The sequence below is a fragment of the Rattus rattus genome, chromosome 4, assembly GCF_011064425.1.
Source record: "Rattus rattus isolate New Zealand chromosome 4, Rrattus_CSIRO_v1, whole genome shotgun sequence".
Taxonomy (NCBI): domain Eukaryota; kingdom Metazoa; phylum Chordata; class Mammalia; order Rodentia; family Muridae; genus Rattus; species Rattus rattus.
This window is the reverse complement of record NC_046157.1, coordinates 182232116-182241933: the sequence shown is the minus strand read 5'-3', so window position 1 is coordinate 182241933 and position 9818 is coordinate 182232116. Positions and strand designations below refer to the sequence as shown.

General features: G+C 37.7%; 1 pseudogene; it reads left to right on the top strand.

Annotated features, from left to right (window-relative positions):
* Positions 1–8639: 8639 nt before the first annotated feature.
* Positions 8640–9552, top strand: LOC116898297 (annotated as a pseudogene).
* The last annotated feature ends 266 nt before the right edge of the window (positions 9553–9818 follow it).

Below are 9818 nucleotides of genomic sequence, written 5' to 3'. Positions count from 1 at the left end.
CTTAGCATTTTAGAATGTATTTTGCCTGTATTTCTTACATGGCTAAATACATTACATCCAGGTTGTAATTATTTAAGATTCTCTGGCTGGGACAGATGCTATACATACACAATCCTAGCAACTTGGGAGACAGAAGCAGAAGCATGACTTTAACCTACTCTGGTCAGCATAGTGAAACACTGTTCACAAAAAAAAAAAAAAATCAAGACTAAGATAAAAGCAATAACCAGCCTCTCCTAAGGTGTATATTTGTGTAAGAAAGGAATATGTCTTAAATGTTTTAAGGCATGCACATTCAAAAGTTCAGTCACACAGGCTAGTGGTTGGTAGGAGTGATAATAGTTACTACTCATTAGATATATGTTGTGTATAAGATACTGCATTGGGAATGAGACAGAAATCACTTAGTATATAACAAGCTTTGTAGATAGAAAGTAGTTGAATTAGGTGTCCCATAACTTAATTATCTCTGATACCTAGGGATAGAGCAGGATACTCTCCTAGAGCAAGATACTCTCCTGGAGAGAGAAAAAAAAAGTCAAATGATGTCTACTCTCTTTCAAATTAACCAAAAAAATGATGCCGGGATATAGTTCAGAAGATTCCATCTTTAGTTTAAAAGGAAGGAGAAAAAGAAGTGAGAAAGAAAGAATACATCTAGGTATACAGCCTGATGATATTTTGAAGGAAGTCTCACTATTTAGCTCAGTCAGTTCAGCTTTAAGCTCTCAGCAATCCTCCTGCCTCAGCATTTAAGTGCTGGTATTATAGGCATAAATGATTGATCTGCACAGGAAGATACTCTTATTGTGTAGATGTTTTGAATAGAAAGTCCTTAGTAAAACCAATTTGCAATTGATTATAATGAGTGAGCCAGTATCTAAGAATTTAAGAAGCATAGCACTCAATCAATACCATGTGTTCCTTGTCACATCTGGGGCACAGATGGAGATGTTCCAGAACTTAAATGCACCTTACTATAGGATGTGACTTAGGGATACGACTTGCTATTCTGGACTGGAAAGTATATATTTAAATCAACAAGGTGTAATCTAAGGAGACAGAAGCTGTCTCAGGCCTCTTCCTGCTGTCAGCCTAGTTGTTTGGATCTGCTAGAACCTGTGGCAAAAGGAATTAAGGAAACAGATGGGATAAAGTGCTGAGCACCTGAATGTAGTAGACATTGCACTGGATTACCCGATCCCAGAAGTCCCTAAAAGAGGAGTGAGTACAGGATTCAGTACCTATTTGGGATGGTATGAAAGATGTTTGGCTAGTCATTGCTGCCTTTGAAGACAGTAGAGGTGAAAAGCCAAGGAATACAGTGAACTGCTAGAAGCCGGAAACATCAAAGCCATGGATTCTCCCCCAGAGTGTCCCAAAGGAAAGAAACACTGATCTTAGCTCAGTGAGACACCTGTCTCAGTCTTCTGATCTCCAAACCATAAAATAAATTTGGGTTATTTTAAGAAACAAAGTTTGTGGAAATGTGTATCAGGAACAACAGAAAACTAGTGCAATAATGCATACCCTACTTCTGGATTTTCAACATTGTTTGTAATCTCAAGCTGATATAATTGTTAAGTAGGTAAGAATTTGGGCCATATTCATCTGATTCGAAATCTTGTCACTCCATCAAGACTTCAATTCTTATCGAGAGATGATATTGAATTTATTATTGGATTTTGATTACAGTTGTTGGTTTTTCTGAGTGTATTTATAATTATCTTTCTTGTTATATTCAGATTCATTTACTTCTTAGTGGGAGAAAGAGTTTCCACCTATAGTGCCTAGCAATGAGTCCTTTTCAAGTCTTTGGATGGGGCTTAAACAATAGAAAGTTTGTTCTAATCATTTGTGCTGTTGAGGAAAGAGTGGTCAAGTGTAATAAAAAAAATGGCAAATTTTATAAAAATAAAAATGCTTTAGCTGTCTGAATTAATCAAGGTAAAAATCAGGTTGAAGTTATGTGAGTATATTGATACGTCAAACGGTATCATGTCAAGAACAACTCTTACTGTTCATATGATGAAAATAGGAAGCATTTTAGTCAGAAAAACTTCAGTTTATGAAAGAACAGCTATTCAGAGCCTGCCCCACATGTGGCCCATAGATATATATACAGTCATCAAAACTAGATAAGATTGATGAAGCTATGAAGTGCATGCTGACAGGAACCGGATATAGATCTCTCCCGAGAGACACAGCCAGAGCATGTCAAATACAGAGGCGAATGCTAGCAGCAAACCACTGAACCGAGAACGGGACCCCCGTTGGAGGAATTAGAAAAAGGATTGAAAGAGTTGAAGGGGATTGCAACCCCATAAGAACAACAATGCCAATCAACCAGAACTCCCAGGGACTAAACCACTACCCAAAGACTATACATGGACTGACCCATGGCTCCAGCTGCATATGTAGAAGAAGATGGCCTTGTTGGGCAACAAGGGAAGGAGAAGCCCTTGGTTCTGCTGAGGTTGGACCCCCAGTGTAAGGGAATGTCGGGGGGAGGGTGTGGGAAGGGGACATGGATGGGAAGGGGAACGCTCTTATAGAAGAAAGGGAGGGGGAAGGATAGGTTTCCCAGGAAACCGGGAAAGGGAATAACATTTGAAATGTAAATTTAAGAAATCCAATAAAAAAAGAAAGAAAATATACTTTATAAGAAACCACAAAAAAAAGAAAGAAAAGAAAAGAAAGAAAGAAAGAAAAATGAAAAACTTCAGTTTAAATAGAAGTTTCTTCTTATTTGTAGGATCCTGGATTAATTATCTATGAGCTTCAATTTCCTGACTTTTAAGACAGGGCTAATACATCTAAGATAGGTTCAAATCAAGATTTACTCCACATAAATTTTGATTTGAACCTATCTTAAAACACTGTAAAACACCATACAAACATCTGATGTAATAATGATTAACATTAGGAGAGTTGTGGAGAGTATATGAGATATTCAAATGCACTTCACTTGCTGTAGGAAAAGTTTGGCTGATTATCATAGCCCCAAGGAATTACTACTGTCAGTTTGTTCAAACAATTACTAGTTGATCAAGGAGAAATTATGAATCAATTTCAATAATACACATTATTATTAGCTTTCCCAAACTAATTTAGAGCACAGAGGGTCCCTCAGTGTTCAAAACTCATAACATTTATTGTTTATAATAATGGTTCACAAACTTGACTATGCATCAAAATCAGAGGAGGAAATTAAAAACAAAAGCAGTACTGCATTCCATGCTGAGATGTGTGTGTGTGTGTGTGTGTGTGTGTGTGTGTGTGTGTGTGTGTGTGTATGTGTGTGAGCTTAGCTCCTGGTGACTCATGTTATCTGAATATGAAGACTGCTAGCATATGCTTTTGAGAAGCTGAGATCTTTTTTTTATTTGGACCAATCAACATCTCAGTTAATTTTAGTAGCTTTACGTTACCATATAAAGTGACTTAAGTTGCTAGTGTTACTTACATGGGGATAAAAAGGTACTGGATTGTGAATTCATAGGCCATGATCAGTAGCTTGCAGTTGAATTATATGGACATATAAGAGCAAATTCTTAATTATTCGTGGTGCACACTTGAATAAGTTGAAACTTGAAGAAACAATAAAAACAATATAGTTTATTTTGTCTTTTTTTCCAGGGTAAAGAAACTTACAGCAAGTGAAGGCAAAAGGCTAGGTTAAGGTGACTTGACTTGTCAGATAGAATCTTCACTACTGCACTTAGAAAAATTTAAAAAGACATAATTAAAATTCACAGAGACAAATTCATCATCTTTGAAGAAGTCTAGTTGCCTCTCTTTTACTAGAACTCTGAATTACTAGAACTCTGTAAAGTGCAGAGCACACTTTCATTGTTTTTGTTCTTTTTTAGAGTAGTACATGGTAGGTTGTGCTCGGCAAATTTCTTTTTTTAAATTAATCATTTTATTCGTTTACATTTCAAATGGTATCCCCTTTCCTGGTTTCCCCTCCACAAACTCACCATCCTCTGCCCCGGCCCCTTTGTCTCTATGAGGGTGTTCCCCTACTCACTCACCCACTCCATCCTCACAGTTTTAACATCCCCCAATGTTGGGCCATCAAGCCTCCACAAGACCAAGGGCTTCTCCCTCCATTGATGCCAGATAAGGCCATCCTCTGCTACATATGTATTTGGAGCCATGGATACCTCTTGTATACTCATTGGTTGGTGGTTTAGTCCCTGGGAGCTCTGGGTGGTCCAGTTAGTTGATAATGTTCTTCGTATGGGGTTGCAACCCCCTTCAGCTCCTTCAGTCCTTTCTCCAGCTCTTCCATTGGAGTCCCCAGGCTGACAGTATGGTTGGCTGAGAGTGTCTACATCTGTATTAATTAGGTGCTAGCAGAACCTCTCAAGGGGGCAACCATAACAGGATGCTATTAGCAAGCGCTTCTTGGCATCAGCAATAGTGTCCAGGTTTGGTGTCTGCAGAGGGGATGGATCCCTATGTGGGGTGGTCTCTGGATGGCCATTTTTTGTCTCTGTCTTTCCTTTGGACAGGAACAATTCTGGGGTAAAAATATTGAGATGGGTGGGTGGCCCCATCTCTAGCTAAAATAGCCAACAAAGGGGAGATAGAACGTGTAGAGACCACCTCCAGTAGCTAGGCACGGCTCAGCAGCTTTTTTTAAAAATTCAGAGTGGAAGAGAAATTTTTAGAGTCCTAGTACTGTACCCTACAATATTTTATATGATTTTTTCCATTCTTTTGTATACTACTCAGCACAGCAATTACTGCAACATTAACCTCCTCTAACATTATTAATGGACCCAGTTCATATTAAAGTGGACAAAACAGATATAAAAACGTGCAATGAAGACCTCACATTGAAACAAAAAAAATCTCACCATTGATAATAATAAAGCCGTTTTTCTACTATTAGAGGAACCTTCACGAAAGGTTTTACAACAACGTTTACTTGGTTATATTTTGGGACCCAAGCCTTTTAGAGAGACAATACCTAAGCCCTTCTTTTGTGTCTCCTGAGGCAGCGTGAAACATGTTTGTTAATTCTGTGAAATTTTACATTTTTTTCACTCTCAATCACGGATTGAGTTTGATATTCTGCCTCTTCCGTCATGGCTTACTGTAAAGAAATACATGTTGAACTGAACTGATGAAGAAAAAAAATCCTGAGAGTTAGAGTTGAGCAAGTTTAACAGGAGTTACGACCACACGGCTATGTTTATTTTCAGGAGGTTTCTGATGAAAATGTTTTTATATTAAATTTTATAAAGCAATTGGCTTCTTGGCTCCTTATTAAAGTAACCTTAACTTGACAACAAAACATGTAATAATAACGAGGCTAATGTTTTGAGTCCTAAGAATTAAATATGAGATTATTACTTGTGAGAGGTTATATTAACAGCTAAAATAACTGACATAAAAGGAACAATTAGTGGGGGATCAAATTCACTTTAAAGCAACACCAGGTGGTATCCTAGATAAAGAAGATGCAACAGTAAATTTCAAGGCAGCCAAGACTGGAAGCTAGGATAAAAACAAATGAGTTCCACCAACACTGAGCCTGGGGCAGAAAAAAAATTGGAGAAGAAAGTGTGTTATTGTGGTCCCAAGAACTTCCCAGAGGAAGCCTTATTTAAAATGGCCAAATTGTACTTGCCCCAATATAAGCAATTTTGGAACTCATGTGTGGGCTTAAGTTGCTGACTCTTTATTTTAGTTAGACTAAAACAACCAACTACTTTTGAGAGTGCAAGGTATTTTAGATCGTGTTTCTGCTTATCAGAGGCCCTCTCATTTTATGGGTGAGGAAACTGAAGCCCAGTTTGGATGGTATTGCTTGGATCCCATTGTTAGGTGGTAACTTATAACTAAAATTATTTTTCCTCATTTCCAAGACAATGTTTTAGCTTGTCCTTTCCCCCCAGTTTTGCATGGGGTCAGTGTTGTGCATTTGAGTCTCATGCATTTCTCCTTGGCTGGTAGAGAAAGTTTTTTTTTTATCTGGTTGTCTCCCCTTGAGCAAGACCTACTCATTGGTACCACAGAGGTCCTAAATGCTCAGACTTTGATACATTTCCTAAATTTACTTATCCTTATGAATAGATAGCATTCTATTTTGGCCCGTTCCTGTTTGCTCTGGAAGACATCTGGTTATTGATGAAGAAGCCTGTAAAATAGGCTTCTTTGAATGACATAATTTTCAAAATATATTTTTATTTTATGTAGATCTGTGTTTTGCCTGCATGTATGTCTGTATATCATGTGTATTCCTGGTACCCATGAAAGCCAGAAGAGGGAGTTCAGTCATCTAGAACTGAAGCTATAGATGGTTGTGAGCCACCATGTGGGTGCTGGGAATCAAATGTAGGTCCTTTGTAAGAGTAGTTTTTAACTGCTGAGCCATCTCTCTAGTTCCCAAATGTATTTAAAAGACAAAAATCAGTGAAGTCAAAATTGGGGTCTTATTTCAGAGGTTTAAATCAATGCCATTGAGTAGTAAATTTAATAAAGCAAAATTTTGTTACTTTTTGAGATAGGATCTCACACTACATTTCACAAATCTGTCCAACAGTCGGTTCAAGTGATAGCCCTGTCCCAGCCTTCTGAATGTTGGTATTCTAGGTGCACTCCAACAATGCTTGGCAGCAATATAATTTAAATTATTGTAAAATATTCTTTTAGTAAAATGAGATAATTTTAAAAAAATTTTTGCTGAAAACTTGTTTATAGTATGGAATATTCATGTATATGTGTAAATATTCATGCATATAATTGTTTTTTAAAGACTTTCAAATACTGGAAAATATCTTAAATTGATCATTGTTCTTTCATTTAGAAGTGCAAGTAAGGTTGGGGTTTCTATCTGCTACTGACCCTCATGTTTCTTTGTTAGTAAAGCAAATTGGAAATGGATATGCATCTTCAAAACTGATAGGCCTGACCATTTTGGTTTTTGATTAACATCTCTAAAGGGTAGTTAGAATTCTATGTGTGCCATTGAAGCTAAACATTTTGTACTTCATAGTCTCTTATTTGACATTTCACTTTAAAAAAAAACCCTCAAAACCAATTTTAAAAGACTTTAAAATATAAATTTAAAAGGGATACATATATTTTGAACATTCCATTTTCTGTTAATTGTGCTAATGGAAATGAGATACATGATCTACTCCCTTATTAATTATTTAGATTTGGGAATATTAAATAAGGATGGAATTTACAAGGAAAACAGTATAATTGTGAGAGTAATTTCGTTGCATTCTCTACTCTTCCTTGAAATATTAAATTTATTCTAATTACACAAAGTAAGGGCTTTTATGAACACTTTTCCAGACCTGCATATAATGTACTTTGACCATATTTATTTCTACTATTTATTACTTTTTTGTCATTTCTTAGTAATTATTTTCCTTCCTTTTAAAATGATTTTTTTTATTCTTTGAGATTATAAAGTACCATTTCTCCTTCTTTTTCCTCCTTCCAAACCCTCCCATATACTCCTACTTTCTTTTAGATCCATGGCAAACTTTTCTTTAATTGTTGATATGTATATTGATTTATAAATTATAATTAATTCCTAAATATATGAACACAATCATGTCTGTCTTCTCTCCTAGATTCTATATATAAGATAAACCAGGAAGAAGAATTTGTTTTTCTGAGTCTGGCAGATTTCACAATGTGATCTCTACAGATTCTCTAGTTCATGGACTTCATGAATACTTAAAGTTTTAAGACTTTGGGACTCAGAGAAGGACAGTTGTCCCAGGTTCTTTGATTAGGAGTGAGTCCATGCACACAATATTCTAGCACTCATTGGAGTTTGGAAGTGTTTATGAAAAAGATGTTGACACTGACTGAGTCTTTTCTAATCCAAGTTCACATTTGTAAGTACATATCCAAAGACAGGCCACACAATGCATAAAAGGAACTTCAAAATCTATTTCTCCAAAACTACACCTCATGGCACACGGAGGGAAATCTAAAGGGTCATTATCTTAAGGAAGTAGAATTATGTAAAGCTTTTCTGAATAGTAGCTAAGAGCAATGACATTTGTAGTGACTTGGCAGCATATGGACCATTATGTATCACAGTGTTGAGCCTCTATCCAATAGCAACAGAAGCCAGATGGGGCAGAGATTACAAATTACATTGGTTTTTCATAAAAAGTGATCTAGAGATGTTTCTCTTTTTCTCCCTGACTCGCTCGCTCTCTCTCTCTCTCTCTCTCTCTCTCTCTCTCTCTCTCTCTCCCCCCTCTCTCCCCTCTCTCCTCTCTCCTTTCCCCCTTTCTCCCCTCTCCTCTCTCCCCTCTCCCCTCTCTCCTCTCTCCTTCCCCCCTCTTTTTAACAGACAATGACAGGGCAAATGACAAGGATGGTTAAACTTCATTTTATGAAACAGCCATTTTCTTTAGAATTTTCTGACTATGGTGGTTGGAGGAGCAGTGGTGATCATAGGTTGGCTGCTAGAAAGAACGGGATTCTCATTTCAGGTCATCATCAGAAATGCTAAGTTTGCTATACAGTAAGGATCAGGAGATCTGACCCTGGCTGTAGAACCACTCCTGGTTGCAGAATACAGGGCTGTATTTCCACTTCATCTTTCCAGACCATCCTAGGATATCTCTAAGATTCCATCTGGGAGATTATTAGGAATTCTTGGAAGGGAAAGAAGGAACATTGTTTGTTGGAATAAAAACAGGGTTGAATGAGTTCCAGAAAGAAGGCTTCTCAAACTCGTGGACAACAATCTGCTGAAGAAGATAACTTTAAAAACCAACTCTGCAATATGCAGAGAAGTAAGACGATAGGAGCCACCTCAGGAAAGAAGTCAGCTGGTTCACAGCTGAAGAATCTTGGTCCAGTCCTCCCAGGAAGATGGGGAGGTCATTCTACTGAGAACCCCCCTTATAGTTCTTTGAGGAGGACAAGGAAGAAGAAACAGAAGACTCCTGGCAACGGTGACAGTGGCAGTACCAGTGAAGTCTCCCAGCCTCCTCGGAAGAAAAGGGCACGGGCAGACCCCACTGTGGAGAGCAAGGAGGCATTCAGGAGTAGGATGGAGGTGAAGGTGAAGATCCCAGAAGAATTAAAACCATGGCTGGTGGAGGACTGAGACTTGGTTACTATGCAGAAGCAATTGTTCCAGCTCCCTGCTAAAAAGACTGTAAATGCCATTCTTGAAGAGTATGCCAATTGCAAGAAATCACAGGGAAATGTTGATAATATGGAGTATGCAGTTAGTGAAGTTGTGGGAGGGATAGAAGAATATTTCAATGTGATGTTAGGCACTCAGTTGCTCTACAAGTTTGAGAGGCTGAGATTCTGCTGACTCACCGTGATGCGCCAATGTTGCAGATCTATGGGGCACCACACTTACTGAGGTTATTTGTGAGAACTGGGGCAATGTTGGCCTATATGCCACTTGATGAGAAAAGCCTGGCATTATTGTTGGGTTATTTGCATGATTTCCTTAAGTATCTGGCAAAGAATTCTACCTCTCCATTTACTACCAGTGATTACAAAGTGGCTTCTGCTGACTATCATCACAAAGCCCTGTGAAGGTCTACTGAACACTCACTATTGTCTGGTATCTGTATAAACGCTTCTGTTTAGTCCTTTCATTGTATAATTGATGTTCTTTAAAACTATCAATGTAAAACAGGACTTATGTTTCAGTTTGTTTCCTGTTCTGCTGTAGACAGAAAATAATGGAGTGCTCAGCTCCTTTCCTCATTTCAAAGTTGCTACTGGTGTATGTAGTAATTAGACAAAGAAGAAATTCAGTAGACAATTTATTGCCTAGTTGGCAACATTGTTTGAATGCT